Raw genomic sequence first — 19,799 nt, 5'->3', positions numbered from 1 at the left:
TTGAGCTGAAGTTCTTATGAAAAAGGACGGATGTAGATAATGTAGCACTTACAAATGAGCTGGAGAGCTTCGCCTAGAGATGTGACTGCAGTAATGCCCACCCCCCTGCTCCCACAAGCATTACCTCATCCTGCAGGCTTTCCCTAGAATTCTGTTTCAGCCTGTAAGCAATTTACTCCTGCACAAAGCAAAAGACATGGGAGCAAAGGGTGCCCAGCGCATTGCAAGCTCCAGCCCAGTGAGTGCATTGAGCTAGCCCAATGTTTCTGCTGTATCAACAAATGTTCCTGAGCATGATGGAGAGGGATGCTGGGAAACCGCTTGGGATGGGCAAAATTCCTCTTCTCAGAAAAGGGGACCATGCCGTTCAACTCGGCTGAAGAACCATTCCTCGGGGTCAAAGGCCATTTCACGGGAATGGCCCAGCGAATGGCTTCCAGCTGTTAGGATGCTATGGAAAGGTAGTTTTTATAAAGCCATAAAGCCAGCTGCTCTCAGGAAGTTCTGACACATTATGCATAGTCTGCTCTGCTGGCTGCAGCTGGAGTGTTAATACAATATTGCTCCCCCAAGGTTTTAAAACCTCTCTACTTTTATTTATGAAAAATACAAGAGCTGCCAGTGTGTTTTGAGAAGTGTACAGGCTCCACCCACACTGCGAGCTCATACCCAACTCAGGGCTTGTTGGCAGATCAGCCCTTTATGAAATCTCGCAACTTCTTGTCACAAGATTTTTGGCCCAAAATAGTAGAAATCCTGGGAGCTCAGCTGTTCGTGGGGTTTCAGCTGCCTTGGAGCAGGAACTGGTTTGGAACTTAAATGTAGCTCTATGTTAATCTAGGTTAGAGAGAGAGGGAGAGGGATCTTGGCTAGTTTGGATACAGGGGTCCTCAAAAAGTGAAGGGATTTGAATTTGATTTACCTGGCTGGGTCTGTGAATGGATGTCATGCACCTTAAAGGCCAGGAAGGAGTTAATTCAGCCCCAGGGAGAAGCAGAAGGGGGACCAGCTGGGTTCAATTACAGAACCCTGGTGATGAGGCCTGGCCCCTCAGTGCTGGGGCTGAGTTAGGAAAGTTCTTTCTGGGAGCCCTGAGGAATGGCCTGAAGACACGTGTGCTGAAGGACCCTTCCCAGAGGCTCGGCCAGCAGCAAGAGGTACTCACTGTGAATAAAAGAGATCTGTGGCTAACAGGTTCACTGGGGGGCTGGCTAGAGCCACTTGCCCCTCCATCCCCTGCTGGCTACCATAAGTCCTAAGGGCCTTTTTGCCCACTGGCAGTTCTTGGGTCTGAAGGGGACAACTATACACAAAGGTTAAAGTAAGCAGGAATTGGGGGTATGGTAGCATAGTGAGAGAAGGGCTCGCCTCTCCTGAAAAAGGAGGGGAAGAGTCCCTTCCTTTCCTGGCTGGAGAACACAATAATCCCCCTTTCTTTTTGCGAATACAGACTAACACGGCTGTTACTCTGAAACCAGAAAAGAGAATGAGACTCTAACACTTCCCATGCTGGGCTCCATATAAAGAGTTGAAGGCATTTCTGAAAGGGCTCAATAGAGGGAGGCATTCCCCAGTGTATTCTCCCAAGGGTCTACAATCTATTAGAGAAACCAACCCCCAATAAGAAACGGAGTACTTGTGGCACCTTAGAGACTAACCAATTTATTAGAGCATAAGCTTTCGTGAGCTACAGCTCACTTCCTCAGATGCATATCATGGAAACTGCAGCAGGCTTTATATATACACAGAGAATATGAAACAATACCTACTCCCACCCCACTGTCCTGCTGGTAATAGCTTATCTAAAGTGATCATCAGGTGGGCCATTTCCAGCACAAATCCAGGTTTTCTGGATGGGCTATCACCAGCAGGAGAGTGAATTTGTGTGGGGGGTGGAGGGTGAGAAAACCTGGATTTGTGCTGGAAATGGCCCACCTGATGATCACTTTAGATAAGCTATTACCAGCAGGACAGTGGGGTGGGAGTAGGTATTGTTTCATATTCTCTGTGTATATATAAAGCCTGCTGCAGTTTCCATGATATGCATCTGAGGAAGTGAGCTGTAGCTCACGAAAGCTTATGCTCTAATAAATTGGTTAGTCTCTAAGGTGCCACAAGTACTCCTTTTCTTTTTGCGAATACAGACTAACACGGCTGTTACTCTGCAACCCCCAATAGTTATTTCAGGCTTTGCTCTAGTAACCTCCCCTGTGTTAGAAAAATCACAGGATAATGATCCTTTAATTCAACACAAGATTTACCCTTCCAGGGGAAGGCTGGTCTAGTGGTTAGGGTGTGATAGTCTCAGACTCAGAAGACCTGGGTTTAATTCTCAACTCCACCATGCACTTCCTGTGTGAGCTTGGGAAAGACACGTAGTATCCCCGGCCTTAATTCTTCAGCTGTGAAATGGGGATCACAGCACTTGCTCCTCTCGCAGGGGTGTTGTGAGGACAAATACATGAAAGCTCGTGAGGTGTTCAGGTGCAATGGTAATGGGACCTGGGGGCACTAGAAGTACTTAAGATAATAGATATTTCAGAGTAGGAGCCGTGTTAGTCTGTATTCACAAAAAGAAAAGGAGTACTTGTGGCACCTTAGAGACTAACAAATTCATTCTTTGTTAACAATTGATTCTTGTGCTGTACTCTGGGCGCTGCTTCTATCAAATAGCCTCTGAATTTAAGCACACAGACCTCAGGGTCTTCATTTCGGAGCGTAAAAGTCTCAGGGTGCAATCTGCTCTATTTTTTTGTTTGTTTGTTTTTCCCTTCTAAGGGGGGTCCCAGTTACTGCCAGGTTATTCTACCTTCTATACTTCTAGCTTGCAGGACATTAAATGACACTGAGCTAGCTTTGCAGGCCTATGTAATATCAGTAAGTTTGGCAGCATTTTATTTTTATTTTTATTAAATATATTTTGGGACAGGTATTGACGTTTATGTTCAAGATTTCTTTTATCTATTTAAACTTTTGTTCACAGTTGTATAAAATTACGGCTTACGCATTTGGGGGGGGGTTAAACGGATTTCAATTGTCATAGTTTCAGGAAACTGGGCAGAAACTGGGGGAAGGTCAGACAATAATTATTTAGTGACAGGTTTCAGAATAGCAGCCGTGTTAGTCTGTACTCACAAAAAGAACAGGAGTACTTGTGGCACCTTAGAGACTAACAAATTTATTTGAGCATAAGTTTTTGTGAATGCATCCGATGAAGTGAGCTGTAGCTCACGAAAGCTTATGCTCAAATAAATTTGTTAGTCTCTAAGGTGCCACAAGTCCTCCTTTTCTTTTTATTTAATGACAGTAGATTCTGAGATTCAAAAAGTTAAAGCTTTATTACTGTTAGAACACAAATTGTTAACATCACAATATATGAAGTAAATAGCCTGAAATCAAACTAAGACGTTCTCAAGCAGCATTTTTCTCCCTCTGCCTATCTGTGAATTTCTGTTATCGATGGAAATATTTTTAATCAGTTTGTATGTACTGTGAAATCGATGTTTATTAACATTTAGTGATGAAAAATCTCATCCTTCCAAGCTTAAATATCAAGGAGTGGAGTTTCGGTAGCAACTTCACAATTGTATGTTGACATGCGGGACTAAAGAGTTTACGGGTGGATGTCACGTAAATGACAGCCTGTTGAAAAAGTGTTCTGTGTGCCCTGTGATGACCTGGACAATTTATCTATGTACAGCTCATTCTGGCTGGTGCTATGAAGTTATTCTGAACGCCTCAGTGTGGACATGATGTCAGTCATCTGCTGTCAGGGTTATAAAATGTCCCTCCCCAACCAGGTACAGTGGTGGGTCATTAGACTGTTAATGGTCATCTATTCAGGTGGAAGCACCTTGGGGCAATGGACTGACAGAAGCCTAGGGAAACCAGTTTGACCAAGTGTATGTGCAAAGGTTTGGAGAAGTGGACAGTGGAAGATTCCTACTAGCAAAACAAAGAAATCAGCTGCAGGTTATGGGACATAAAAAATTGAGAGATTAGCAGAGCAAGATGCAGGAAGCTTGGGCAGGAGAGCAGAAGGCCACGGACTGCAGAGGTCAGAGAGAGACTCCATGAGTCTTAAAGCCATGAGCTGCAGGAGAGGAATCCTGGACCCTGCAAAAACCTCCAGAGTGGTGAGGAACCTGAGGCAGAGAGGCGTGTGGGTGTGTTCAATATTTTGTCCAGATCTGTGTATTTCTCATGCTAAGTAAACAGTAATAGTGTGTTAGAATCCTGTGCACATGTTGGAAAAGGTAAAGAGCTTTCTGATGAGATGAAAAGCAGTTTCTGAGTAGTATTTGGACATGAAAAATATGCTAGTACTTTCTTGTAAAAACAAACATGTGACCCCTAGTGTGCCAGTTTTCTGGGTGTCCAATTACACTTTTGCCTTTCTACATTTCTTTTGCAGTTTCAAATGGATACAATATTTTGAAGAGACACTAAAGACGGAAAGTATCAGGGGATAGCTGTGTTAGTCTGTATCCACAAAAACAACAAGAAGTCCAGTGGCACCTTAAAGACTAACAGATTTATTTGAGCATAAGCTTTTGTGGGTAAAAACCTCACTTCTTCAGATGCATGGAGTGAAAGTAACAGGTACAGACATAAATATACTGACACATGAAGAGAAGGGAGTTACCTCACAAGTGGAGAACCAGTGTTGACAGGGCCAATTCGATCAGGGTGGATATGGTCCACTCCCAACAACAGATGAGGAGGTGTCAATTCCAGGAGAGGCAAAGCTACTTCTGTAATGAGCCAGCCACTCCCAGTCCCTATTCAAGCCCAAATTAATGGTGTTAAATTTGCAAATGAATTTTAGTTTTGCTGTTTCTCTTTGAAGTCTGTTGGATTCTGAAGTCTTTTTTGTTCAAGTATAGCTACTTTCAAATCTGCCCAGAAATCACCTACTACAGGACAGGCCCTACAAGGAAAATAACAGAACACCACTGGCCATCACGTACAGCCCACAGCTAAAACCTCTCCAGCACATTCTCAACGATCTACAGCTTATCCTAGAAAATGATCCCTCACTCTCACAGACCTTGGGAGACAGCCCCCCAACCTGAAGTAAATATTCACCAGCAGCTACACACCACACCACAGAAACACTAACCCAGGAACCAATCCCGGTAGCAAACCTCTTTGCCTACTCTGTCCCCATATCTACTCTAGTGACGCCATCGGAGGACCCAACCACATCAGCCACACCATCAGAGGCTCATTCACCTGCATGTCTACTAATGTGACATGTGCCAGCAATGCCTCTCTGCCATGTACATTGGCCAAACCGGACAGTCCCTACATAAAAGAATAAATGGACACAAATGGGACATCAGGAATGGTAACAGACAAAAGCCAGTGGGAAAACACTTCAATCTTCCTAGACATTCTATAACAGATTTGAAAGTAGCTATACTTGACCAAAAAAACTTCAGAAACAGAAAGTTTCAAAGAGAAACAGCAGAACTAAAATTCATTTGCAAATTTAACACCATTAAACTCCCTTCTCTTCATGTGTCAGTATAGTTATGTCTGCATCTGTAACTTCCACTCAATGCATCTGAAGAAGTGAGGTTTTTACCCACGAAAGCTTACGCTCAAATAAATCTGTTAGTCTTTAAGGTGCCCCTGGACTCCTTGTTGTTTTTTTAAAAACAGAAAGACCCTCTTGGGTCATTCTTCTCACTGCTGATGCAAGAGGCATCCACTTCCTGTCCTAAACTCTGATTTCATGTTGCTGTGCACCATTAAATAGCTGCTGAGCATGCCTTGGAAGTAGCTGCATTTCAGTAGTGAGTAAAGCAAGACTCATGTACACAAAGGCCAAACCATGCCCTTTCTGGCCTAAATTCAGGAGCTGAGCCACAGTTTAACAGGAAAATCCATTACTAAGAGAGTTGCTGACAGATCATCAGAAGCTGGGTTGAGGGTTTCATGCCTGCAAAGCAGGCAAGGAACACATCCCTCCAGGATGCCCTGAGATCCACTGTACCCCTTTAGCTGCTGGTTGCCAGATTAGTAAGATGCTTTCCATCTACACAGCACCTTCCAGCCCAAGCTCTCAAAGTGCTTTACAAATGTGGGTTAATCCCTATTTTACAGTTGAGCACTGAGAGACACAGGGTGGTTAAGTGACTTGACCAAAATCATTTCATGAGTCACTGGCAGAGCTGTGCATAGAACACAGAAGTCCTGATTCCTTGTAGTAACCACTGGACCACACTCCAGTAAACCTCTTGCCCATGCCCTTTCCCTTTCTCTCCTGTTTGTCAAGCTGCTCAAAGGTTAACAAAGAGGTAGAACTAGTTACCTAGCAATCCCTACACTTAGTATATTCTTCTGTGCAAAGAGTAAAGTGAAAATAAGTCTCCCTTATTCTCAAGAGAGAGACGGTCCGGTGGGACAAAACATTCCCTGAAAAGCTCAGCCCTGCCTTGGGGAAATTGGCCTACCAGTGCTGGACTGGGACAGCAGGGAGCTTGGTGTGGATGACTTGTTGAGTGGCCTCACTTTAATTAATGACAGAAAGGACGATGAGGGACAGTTTAATGACTGAGCAGAGGAGGGCTTCTTGTAGCTTGCGACTTGGGTGGAAATTTTCACTTTAATTTGTCTTGCCACCAGAAAAAACAGCACAAGTGAAATTTGGCCTCTGAGATTTTTTGGTCCCTCCCCCCCACCTAGTAGCTGTTAAAATTCCTGGCTCTTACAGAGATGTGTGCTCACCAAGGCCAGGCTGGAGCTAGGTTTCTGTTCCGGCTGAGTGGCCCACCCCAGAAAGCATCTCCCTTTCCAAAGAGGATGACTATAAATAAGAAGAATAAAAGGGAGTATAAATAATTAAAGTCGCTCATAGTGAGTAGTTTCTGAAATGTCTGCCTGATTTAAAAACTAATTACTTTGAGGGTAATCATCACCAGAAGCAGCATATATTTACCCACAGTGCTGCACTTCTTTCTCCTCTCTCTCTCTCTCTCTCTCCTGATTGTTATCCAAGGCATTGGTATTCGCTTATCATTCATCCACAGCACACAATAAACTTTTGTTGTACTCTTCCATCTCTCTCTCTGATTAATAACTTCATTGGAGACCTATTTCTGAATGAAATAAATCCTCTCCAGATAATAATGCAGGTGCCAACAACAGGGGAAATCTTAGATACGAGACACCAGGAAGTAGCACTCTCACTTCTGCAATAGAGGGGAGTGGGGTTCACACTCCATGGCAGTTTAGTGCTAAGACCAGGTTTTGCGATCAAAGGGGCCATCTGCAGTGGTTGAGGGGCAGTCCCTTTGAAGGTTCCTTCCACCCCAGCTCATGTGGGCTGTGAGGCATATTATAACTCTAGTGTCCTGGACAACAAAACCATGTTCTGTGATCCAAGGCTGAGTATAATGGATGGGGAAGAGGGATGCCTATGAAGTCTCATCTACACTGGGGTTCTGGTGAAATTCACTAGGGTAGACCAGCTGGTGCTACATGAGGGGCTGAGTTCTGATCCCGCTTACCCCAGGGTTACTCCACTGACTTCAATGGATATTAGAATCAGGCCCTTTTTGCCAAAGTACCTCTCTGCTCATGCAAAATTCTCTGAATGTTAAGATCTAGCTGCCGGTCTCATTGCTCCTTTTAAAATCTAAAGCAAAGGTTTTCTCCCACCCCCGCTAAGTGAAAGTTTGTAACTCTGTCCTCTGTTTTAATTTGTTTTTAATCTGGCAATCCCTGTGAGTGGTGCTACCCAAATTAAAAATCACCATTGAACTGACTTAGAAGCAGGATTGTGCCATGTTGCCTCATTTAGGAAAACAGAATAATTTATTTCAAACTTATGGGATTCAGGAGAACTGCAATCACAGACTGCAATATTTTCTCATTAACATTACCCATCTAGGCTAAAAACTGCAATTTCATAAGTCATGCTTCCTTCAAAGGCACCTCACAAGCTTCCCAGGGATTCAAAAAAATTACTGAAGCTTAAAAGGATATCTCCTAGCATGCAGCAGCAATGTACTGAATTCCCTTATCTGATTAAAACCATCTTCCCGTGCCCATTCCCCCAGAGCTCTTTAATGGGTTCTTGAGCCATTCCCTCACTCTGATAACGTCTGATATCCCAAACTAATGGGTGTAGGGCAGTTCCTCACAGGCAACCCTAGAAAAACAGCCTAGGATGCACAGCCCAGCACCTGCCATGAGTAGTCCTTTGATAGCAAATAAGCATCCACAACCCAGCTCCATTAGAAACAGCCACACGACAACAAACTGGTAAGGAAAGCCCAGCATTCATTAGAACCAATTCTGCAATAACAAACCAATCTGCAGGGAGCCCGGCTCCTGACAAGCTACCCTCAAGAGCAAACCAATGTACCAAACCTTGCTTCATTACAACCAACCGCAAAATAACAAACCAATGCTCAGTGCCCAGTGCTGCTGATCAGCCCTGCAATAACAAACCTGTGGTCGAAGCCCACTCTGCTTTTCTTGAGCAACCCTACGATAACAAATAAAAGTGCACACCTCCTCATGGGCAGCCCTGCCACGACAGAACAGTGGGCGCCTGGCTCAACGGAACAACAGAGAATATTTAATTAAAGCCGCAAACTTCAGTCCCAGCTTTCCAGGGGGTTGTTCTAAACAATCAAGAATTAAAACTGATTTGAAAATACCTCAACCTCGTCCCTTTGACTTTAAAAGCGGCTGGTCTGAAGTGCTGCTCCTCTCTTATCTTATCCTTGCTACCTCTGCTGTTAGTCTGGCACTGGGATGACCTGCACAGGTCTTTCTTTCCAAATAATTCCAAAGTACTGTGTAACAAAAGACGATCTGCACGTCTAATGCTATTGCAGCAGAAGCATGGGAGGGCTGCTATCACTGTGACCCTGTGAGGCACAAGAGTAAATGAGGGGAGCGGGGCAGCAGTAGCTAATGTAGAGAGAAGCTAGGAAGCACCAGCGGGAGAATGGGGTTGGTGCCAGGCAGCAAAAGTGTGGGAAAGGGAAAATGAGAACCCATTGGCATTGGGTTAATAAGGGCTGGGGAATGGAAGGAGCCATCAATGAGCAATGGGTAGATGGGGTGTTGCAGGGAGCTGGCTGAAAATTATTATCCAGGAAACAGAATGGCTTACGACTTGCTTTTGGGTGCAAGCCAAGCTGTTGATATAACCCGCAGCCAGACTCTTGCTCTGTGTGATATTGAGAACCGCAGGGGCCCCTCTGTTAATAGGCATTGATGGATGGCAAGGCGGGTATCCTCAGGAAAGAGGGGGCAGGGCTATGAAGCCCTGTTGGTCCACCAGAGCCTGTGTGTGTTGACGTTTCGGGCACAGGGCAAAGCTTGTCTGTTCTCTCAGTCGTCTGTCTGCTGGGCTGTATATTTAGGACTGGCTTTTTAGGAGTCCTGGGTACCCACAACTCCAGTAGGAGTCAGTGAGGGTCACCTCTGATAATCAGGCCCTAGGTTTATTCTAGGGGGTGGGAGTCTATGCAAACTGACTTTACTTGACCTGTTGTAGCTTTTAATGCTGCACATGTGCTGTGATCTGGGCCTTTGTCAGCTCAAGGACAGATTATTGCAGTGGGCCATACACAGGTGGCAGTTCGTCCCAGTTTTAGTGGCTTTTCATAACCTTTCCTGTGACATGGACTAAGACTAACAACTCCCTGTATGGAGGCAGGTCATGGGCAACAGAAAACCTGACAACTTGGACCCCTATTATCCTAAATGGGATTCAAACCTAGGAAAACCCCATAACCCAATACCGGTGCCTGAGCTATCCAGCCCCCCTTAGCCAAGCCACCTCTTAAAAAGAGTTTTACCACAGACCCGTCTCAAAAACTCCCTTTAACCAGATCGACAAACCTGGCTTTAAAAATAAAATCTGCAGAAAAATTTAGCCCTTTAAGAAACACATCCTAAAATGTCCTTATTGATTACATTGATGTGAAAGTAGGAAGAACGAGTTAGTTCCCTTTTATGTTTCTGCCACATTTTACATCCTATTAGCTGTAGGTTTACGTAGGGGAGCGATTGCTAGGAGATGATTTCAGTGACTTTCCCCCTTTCTCCTACCACCTCAAGAAGAAAGGCAAGATTACATATCATATTCCTAAAGCAAAATTACACATTGGAGAGTCTGAGCTCCCCTCGGGAGGATCAGGGCATTCCTGTATAAATATCTGTCTCTGTATATGTAATTTGCAGATGAAATTAAGTCTGTGAAGAAAGAGAAGTCTGTCTCTTTATGTGTGGGCTGTCCAGATTTTGCCTTGAATATTAAAGTGAAGTGAGTTACAAAGCATTGGCTCTCCAGGATTATCTAAGAAACCTTGTAGATCCCAAGTGACAGTGGTTACCGGATCAAAAGATGAAGTACTTATGCAGAAAACAGCCAGTGTGGTTCTTAGATCAGACCCTAATAGTCAAAGTCTCAGGTCAGTTTACAAAGCTCAGAGCTTTCCAAGGTAACAAGGAGATAAATGAGAAGCGAGGGGAGGTTGGGGTTTCATGTGGATTTTGGATTAAATATTAATTCACTGTCTTTGGTCATAAGAATAAACATCAACATTAATAATGTATACACTCATTATTATTGTGATAGTGGATTGCTGGAGCTAAGGTTGCATAAGCAATTCCATTCTAACCCCCTGTTGTCAGTCACTTATAACTTACCAAAACCTCCACCTTTCAGGCTATGCCTCTTTGGAAGGTGATTGATTCATTTAAACCATTTTTATTTGTTTATTTTGAAAGCTTGGGCCAAAATGGTTGCTCTTGAGTATGAGAGAATGAAGAAAATGCACTTTTCGTCATTAAAAAAAATAAATCTTATGAGGTTTTTGTGCAAATCCCAAACTTCAAGGAGGCAGAAAACTGAACTTTGGCCTGGAGATAGCTCCCATGATAGAGATATGCCTTGGCTGTGCCAGTGAAAATTCATCTTGATATTCATGTTGATGACCTCTTTAAAATCACAACTTGTCCACATGCAGTACCTTTTGAACACGGGTTTTTCTTGCTAAGTATGTAAAGTGTGCTGCTTAAGGACAGCTTTGGAGGCCTACATGAGTGGCCAACTTGGCTGTATAAATGAAAAGTAGTCCAAGATCATGTGATGAGATTGTACTGTAATTACAGGCAGTTGATATTTGTGGTGTAAAAAGTTGTTTTGCTGAAAAATGACCTTTTCCTTGTTCTTTTCTTTTTCAAATTCAAACATTTTTGTGAAAACTGGTTTTATTTTTTTTACATTTTTTCAAAACGTTTTGCCTGAATTTTTTCACATATTGTTTTTTCAGTTTTTCTTTCTTCTCTTTCCTTTGTTATTATTCTTCTGTCTTTTTTTGCTCCAGTCATTTTTCAAAATAGCTGGCATGCAGGGAACGGAGAGGGGGAACAAAAAGAAAGACATGAAAAGATTTAAAAAGCAATAAAAAATAGATCTGTGGTAGAGGGCCTGGTTCTGTCATTAAGTGATATTAGATATGGAGCAAAATTATTGTGAAGACGGAGTTATGCATGTCTGCAAATTACTTTTCTAAACCCAGACAAAAGACATGGAAGGGAGCTCACCTAGCAGACAAGAAACTGTCTGATATTAAACATTTGGAGGGGTTGCACTCGTATCTCTAATGACCATCTTCCCAAGATGGAGAGGATGCAAAGATCTATAGACTCCTCCTATGTGAAGCTACCTTCAAAAGGATTATTTGGGTGGGAGGGTGGGGGAGGAGACGGACTGCTAAGACTGGAGAAAGGAAGGTAGGAAAACTTTGGGGAGCTAAACAGGGGGGCGGTAGCTGAATGAGGAGAAAATGACCATTGTGTGGGGAACAAAGAACTGTTCATTTCTTTAAGACAGTCCACCTGATTAAACCTTGTTTATGAAAATGCTGATGCAACATCACCCTGATATGATAATGAACTCTAGCATTTTGGAGGTGAATTTATTTCCTGCATACTGCCTCATAAGGTAGCAAACCCCTCATCCCCTAAGGAAAGGGGGTTGAAGGATACAGGTATCTGCAACCTTAACCCTCACTCAAGGCCTGTCTCAGAGGGGCATAGACAGATGAATCTTTTCCCATTAAGATGTGTTGCAAAGCAAGGCGGGTCATTTGTACACAAATGGAGTTGCTTGAGGATGATGGAGGAGATGAGATTTGGTTAGGGGTGCATGGGGCAGGGCCCAAGTGCAACCCTGTGTAAGAAAAAGTATTTTCAAATGGCGTTAAACTGTTTTTCTGATTTTTGATCAGCCCTAACTGCAGTGCATACATGAGGTGTTGGAGTTAAGGTAACACAGCCAATCTTCACTTGGACATTTCCCAACTTCCGAATGATTCTAGCCAGGCAACCATAATAGTTTATTAACACTGACTTTTCTGATGGAACAATACACTCTTTATGCTTCTTTCTTTCACTGTGCTAAGGATTTGGGCACTGTTAGGAAAAAAAAGATGACTGCAATGGTGGTTTTTCTGTTGTCGTGCAGGTCAATATGACATATCATAAATATCAACATTTGAAAGCTAGAAATATTGGAGAGAAAACTAGGGAAGCACCGCTGAACTGCACTGAAGCATGCTTGGCTGGGAATGCTTGCAGAGGAATCTTGATCTTGGTGCAAAATTTACAAGATGCTAAGGAACAATGATTGACGGCTGCTGATGGCTTGAAAGCAGATGCGATGATGGAATGAGTGAAATTATGGTGCTGTTGCTTGTTCACCAGGTATTTTTAAGGCTGATAGCTGCTGCTGCAGCAGGTTAATATTAAAAGTAATGAAGGTCCATGAGGCAGAAAACTCAAAAGGGTCACAGTCCTCAGAGATGTGCACTGAGGATCTGAAAACTAAGTTATGAAAACTACGGTGAACTCGTCGTGATCTGTTTTCATTTTATTTTCTCCACCATGGGCCAGATTTTCAAATACGCCCTGCACCCAACAGGCTGAGCTATTCTGAAGAACTGGCGGCTTACTTTGATGCTTAAAATAAAAGTCGAGCCATTCTGAAAATTTGGCTCCAATTGTGAGCGTGGAGGTTTTTTTAAATTTTGCTTGTCTGGATCTTCCTCTTTACTCACAGTCTGACCTTTGGAGCCCACCTGGGAAACAGGACAACACAAATTAGAATGCAACAAAGCTCAGATGCAAGAGAATATAAAACTGTCACTGAAAAGTTTCAGAGTAGCAGCCGTGTTAGTCTGTATCCGCAAAAAGAAAAGGAGTACTTGTGGCGCCTTAGAGACTAACAAATTTATTTGAGCATAAGCTTTCGTGAGCTAGAGCCCACTTCATTAGATGCATTCAGTGGAAAATACAGTGGGGAGATTTATATACACAAAGAACATGAAACAATGGGTGTTACCATACACACTGTAAGGAGAGTGATCAGGTAAGGTGAGCTATTACCAGCGAGAGCGGGGGTGGGGGAACCTCTTGTAGTGATAATCAAGGTGGGCCATGTCCAGCAGTTGACAAGAATGTCTGAGGAACGGTGGGGGTGGGGGTGGGGAATAAACATGGTGAATGGTGGGGGTGGGGAATAAACACGGGGAAATAGTTTTACTGGGAGTGGATGGGTCATTACACAAAGTAAAACTATTTCCCCATGTTTATTCTCCCCGCTCCCGCTGTTCCTCAGATGGTTCTTGTCAACTGCTGGAAATGGCCCACCTTGATTCTAGAAAAAAGATTCTAGTCACTTGCATCTTGGGAGAGAAGCCTCTTCCTTCAGGTGGGGGCGGGGAGCCTTGTCCTAAATTGGCTCGCTGGGAAGATGAAAATGCACCTGTCTTCTCAAATCCCTTGCATGTGACAAGTGATCAACCCACAGTCATTTGAATACATAACCCTTGCAAGTACTTAAAATAAAAAAAAAAACTCTAAAAAACCTGGGGCAGGCTATTTTGAGCCCAGGCTGCATCACATGGGAAGTCTTGTCTGATCTGGCTTGTTTAAATCATCTTAACAGTTCTTAGTGAAATGGAGAGAAGGGGAAAAAAAACCCTCCTCATCCTCAAGGCGAGTATATTTGGGGAAAGCAATAAGATAGACTTGAAGAGGTTTGGAGGTTACAGTGGGAAATAGCAGTTACTCCCAATAAGCAGTGTTTAAATGGAGTGCTGCTGACAGTACCCTCAGGCAGGTTCAAGAGTTCCAAGATTTGCAACTAAAAGATTAACCAAAATAGATGTCTTATTACAGGCGAGTTTGTATCTAAATCATTTAAAGTGCCTTTAGACTCTGTAATGTTTTTCCGCCTAAGTACTTGTAGTATTTCTGCCGGTTCCTCTCGACTTTAGTGAACAAGTAATGAAGGGCCCTTGATCTAAGGAAGCCTGAGACCCTTCTGTTAATCACAAGGACCTCAGTGTGTCTGACACGCTGTGACTGAGTGGGAGGCTGTTTGTCTGTTTGTTCTTTAAGTCCAGGCGAGGGGGGGGGGGGAGGAGGAATTCTTGGCCAAAATTTTCCCTCCTTTCTGCTTTGTGTGGTCTGCTGTGCTGTCTGCCTGGATTATGTACACTTCCCCAGAGGGGATGCATTCCCGTAGCCCTGCACAAAATATTGAGCCAAATTCTGTCTGCCACAGGCAGAGAGAGCATGGAGTGGGATTTTTGTGCCTTGATTCTGGGTATCTTCCCAAACCACCAAAAGGCCACTCCAGAGACCCCGAGGTAACAGAGGAGCATTTGGGGGTCAAGGACATGCTCACCAGACTTCTACAGTGTGCCCCCTATATCAGAATGGGGACCACAGAGCCCCACTCACACAGTTTATTGCTGCTTTGAGCAAAGGGTACTGCTGGTAATCTGGGTATACTACAACCCTGCTTTGGCAGGGGTAATATGTGCCTAAATTGGGATCTTTTCCATGTTTTGGGCCATAATTTACAGCGTTTGATAGGATTCTTTAAAGTGGGAGGTGCTGTTTGAAAATGCCAATTCTAATTACCATCCTAAGGCAAAGGTGAACCTAGGCGATCTTGGTTTCCTAGGTATTGCTATATTACTGAAAGCAACAAAGTCTCAGGTTTACCGATAGGTTGAGAACATATCCAGATGATGTTAAATCCTTATAGTCCCCCAGGATTTGGAAAGTTAAATCTCTTAAGAGGAGGCCAACTTGAGCAGGAAAGAAATTGGAAATACAAGCTTCCCCCCCCTCTTCCCCGAAGCCGGTTTCCAAGTTCTAAAGCTAAGTGACATTTCTGTGTCATTCAGAAAACCTGAGATTACATATTTTTTTCAAAAAAAGAAAAGGATTACTTGTGGCACCTTAGAGACTAACACATTTATTTGAGCATAAGCTTTCATGGGCTACAGCTCACTTCATCGGATGCAAGTCTCTAAGGTGCCACAAGTCCTCCTTTTCTTTTTGCGGATACAGACTAACATGCTGCTACTCTGAAACCTGTCATATTTTTTTCACTATGTCCCGGATAATCTCCCACTTAAAAAATGGCTCCAAATCAGTTTGCAATCAATTTTATTTAAAAATAAAAAGTGATTAGAATTAAGAGTTCCTGTCAAAAAGAACCTTTGCCTTGTTACCTGAGCACAGCATGTTCTGAGCTGTCCAGTGGCCATTTCAAAAGCATCAATCTCATTACCACGATAACTCTCAAAAGGACATAGCTTCCTTGCAGAACAAGAACCACAAGGACTGATCTCTAGTTAGTTCCTTAAGGCTGTCTGGCTGGATGTTCAGTCTGTGTCCATCACTGATGATTTCATCGGACCACTGAAGCTTTTGGACCCCCATATAGTCACCAGCTGGGTAGCGGCATTCCCTTGTAAATGCACTTCCTAATTCACTGGTCTTCCATCCTAAAATGTCAATATTAAGGAAGTCACCAAACCTGAACCAGTACGTTCACATCATGAGAGTGTTTATACTGAAGACACCTGAGACAATCTGGTTAATTGTCCTTGTAGCCAAAATGGTCAAGAGTTTCTCTGTCCCTGAAGAGAAAATGACCAATGAAAACCTCGTGAAAGCACCACTCAGGTATCCTGTGTATTGGTGGCAGAAGCATCGTGAAATAAGGTCTAAATAGGCAAAGGTCAAAGACCCACCTTCTGTAGCAAATTAACGTGACTCATTTACCTTGGTGTGTTTAGAAGGAGGCTTCAGAGCGGACTCAGCTGCTGAGGATGGCGTTGACCTCGGTGTTAGCACCATACATAACACTATCATTCCACAGTGCCAAAGCATGCTACAAATACTTCTTAACACTTACCATACCCCTGTGAGGTGGATATGTGTTTTGCCCCCACCATTTTAAAGACTGGGAAACCCAGGCACAGAAAGGCATCATGACATGCTCCAGGCCACACAGCAAGTCAGTAGCTATTAGTTTTCCCGCTCATTAAAATGACGAGGTGTCAAATAGTATGGTGATGGGTGCCAATATAAGACAATACTTGGCCCGCCATGAGCCTTCGTTAATGTTTGTAATGAGCTGTGGGATCCTCAGATGAAAGCTACAGACTGTTCTTACACAGAGCAATATACATGTATTCTCTACCTGTATAATAAGAGAGAAGAGCACGGAGGTTGCAATACCTAGAAAGTGCTCTCCTTACCCCAGCACCTACCACAGAGGGAATCTGATATAATTGACAAGAGCCACGTTCCTGAATGAACTGCATTGAAGGTACAGGCTGTGTTATTGATAACAGATGGAAAAGTAGCTTTTCTGGGTTCTCAGAAATCTCCCTTTCCCCGTCTCCACTGCTCTCACATTCTCTGCAGGTTGAATCACTGCCCCTTTTTCTGTCCACTCCAGGAGTCTCCCCCTGAAGGGTAGAACCGCTACACAAGCTGCGTGGGTGCATCCTCTTCAAGTGTAAGGAGTCCCATTCAAGTCAGACACCACCCATAACACTCTTTTACAGTCAGTGTTTTATGATTGTATGCAAATTATTTACAAAAATGTAAATGAGGTAATACAAAATTTGCATAAAATGTCCTGCACAAAGCTTGTGAGTTATGTCTCCCGGACAAGAGGGCTTTTCAGGCCTCCTTGCCTAACACTCTCATCCAAGACACTAATGGTTTTGTTCCCCTGACTGCATGATGTAGATTGATGAGAGAGGGCTCCATGATTCTAAACCTCACTGTCCTCTTTAATCCCCCACATCCCTCCCTTCCCCACCCTCTTTCCACTTTTTCTCCCATCCAAGCCAAGAGATGGTACTGTGGTATGCAACTTCACTTGCATCTGTTCTGACTTGACTTCTCTGTAGTGCATCTTTCACTGACAAGAAGCCCCACCCACTGCAAGGGGCGCAGCGGCCGTCTTGTGTTCAGGTGCACCCAGTTACAAAGGAGACTTGTGCACACACACTGTGCTCTTTCACAGAGACTTAACTTTTGTTCTTTCTTATGGTGTTCTTCCCTTAATTAAAAATTTTAAAAGTAAAAGGCATTGCGATTGAAAGAGTATTATTGCTCTTTAGGGCTGGAAAAACCTAATAGGCCCAAACCTAAAAAGCCCCGGATCTGAACCCTCCTTCACTTTGGGAGATTTTCTGAGCTGAGTCCAGATTTACATCCTTGTGCTGTTTTCCCTCTAAAACACTCTGACAGCTTCCCTTTTGAATGGGCCCCCTGGTCTGTTATAGTTGGAGAGGGAAGTTAGTTTTTGCCTCATTGCTGGGTTCTAAGTGAAATGTCCTGCGATTTTATTGTGGGGGTCTCAATGCTTTCTCTGAAAGCACCAGCTCCTGGGGTTAGGTGATTACATGAGAATATGAGATTTGATTTTTTTAAAGTAAATTTCAACCTGTAACTTAAGTTTTTGTTTGCCAGAGTGAGATCCTGAGAAGGAGTGAGGATAGGGGTTGTGTGTAATGAAGTGGCAGCCCGATAATTTGGCAATTAACGTAACCCACACTTGTAATGTACATGATTTCTCAAAAGTCTCACTGGTGCATTTCCCCTCTTTATTTTAATGTATAGTTTGCAAAGCTGCCCTTTTAACTCTCCTGGCACTGAAGGGAGGACACTTACCCATGGCTTCCTTCTCCCAAGAGTTAAAATGTTTAATTAAAAAAGGTATTTTCAAGAATTTCTGCAACAGACACAAGCATTTTGTCCTTTAAACAAAGCACCATCCAGACTCTGAATTCCCTGTGCTAATTAACTGTACATTCTGTTAGGCTGGTGAATTATTCATTGCGACTGGAAGTTTAAACTGGGTTTTAAAAAGAACTAGATAAGTTGATGGAGGATATGTCCAGCAATGGCTATTAGTCTTTAAGCCTCTGCCGGCCAGAAGCTGGGGCTGGACAACAGGAGATGGATCACCTGATAATTGCCCTGTTCTGTTCATTCCCTAAGAAGCATCTGACACAGGATACTGGGCTAGATGGACTGTTGGTCAGACCCAGTATGGCCATTCTTATGTTCTTAAAGGTGCCAGTTGATGGCAATTGTAATTGGATGTGGGCATGGGAAAAACCCCTGGCTTGGTTCACCCGGTTGGACTTTAAATCTCAACCTGTCTTTCCTGAGAGTGTAGAAAGAATCTGGCATATAATGGGAGATACTGTAAATAACTAAGTAAAGTAATAATAACAAGGAGTCCAGTGGCACCTTGAAAACTAACAGAGCCATGTTAGTCTGTATCCACAAAAACAACAAGGAGACCGGTGGCACCTTAATAATGTAATAATAATAAGAAGAGTAGTAGTAATGTGAACTCTGAGGGTGGAATATGGCTTTCCTTTCTTTATAGGCACTAAAGCTGCCACCTCCAACCACTTATCACTTGCTCATTGTAGAAATGAGACTTAACCTCACTGATACTTAAACCACAACTACCCTGGGAGAACAGAGACGTTTCTATTTAAAATAGGGACTAGTGAAAACTGCAACATACCTAGCAACAGGTAGAAGGCCCTACGTGTGGATTACACGTTGATTGGTACATGCGTCCTGCTTAGCAAAGGCCTAAAGCAAAACTGTAGAGGTAATATCTTCAACTTAGGGAAACTTGGGCCCAGATACGAGTTTTGCACCTTGGGATCATTCAAATCAGGGCAGTGAGTGTATTTGTCTCCACCTCCCATGCAGAACAGAAATCTTGTGTTCATGTCCTCTATGTTCCCGGCACCATATTTCCAAGCGCTGTGCAAAGCCGTGAGTCAGATACTAGAGTCAACACACAGGCAACTGCAACAGCCCGTGTTCTTCACAATAGCACCTTGGATATTAGAATATGATTACTGAGAGGGGGAATGTTACCTGGGGGAGGTGAGCGATACCTGATTCTCTTCAACATGTTTCATGGGATCTTTAACTTCCACTGGATTCTGGCAGAAGAGGCCTCAAATAAAGTATACCACAGTGTTTTAAAAGCAGGAACTCTGAAACAGCTGCCATGATTGTAGTCAGGCCAGAAACTGCAATGGAACCTGGCTGTGGTGGTAGTTAACTATAAAGACACAGTAGCAGGCAAGCTACTGATATTTTGGATTGGATTGAGCTGGAGAGGAGATATTTGTGCCCCCAAATCATTAGCCAGGATAAGTTACTGGGGCAGAACTCTTAACCAAGAAGATGCAAAAAGAGGCCTTTAGAGGGAAACTCAGGGAAGGCATATGCGTGAATTTTCAAGGCTTTGATGGGGACACGGAGGAGATGGATGGAAAAGATGAGATCCTTACAAGAGTTAGAAATTCAATATGACCTTGTGAGTGGGTGCATAAACCCCAGACAGTTTATGGAGGTGGAAAGGGTTATGATCCTTCCTTGGATTAAGAGAAGGAAACTCCCCT

Source organism: Lepidochelys kempii, chromosome 14, assembly GCF_965140265.1.
Source record: "Lepidochelys kempii isolate rLepKem1 chromosome 14, rLepKem1.hap2, whole genome shotgun sequence".
Classification (NCBI taxonomy): Eukaryota; Metazoa; Chordata; order Testudines; family Cheloniidae; genus Lepidochelys; species Lepidochelys kempii.
The sequence above is the reverse complement of the archived record's forward strand: the minus strand, read 5'-3'. Positions refer to the sequence as shown.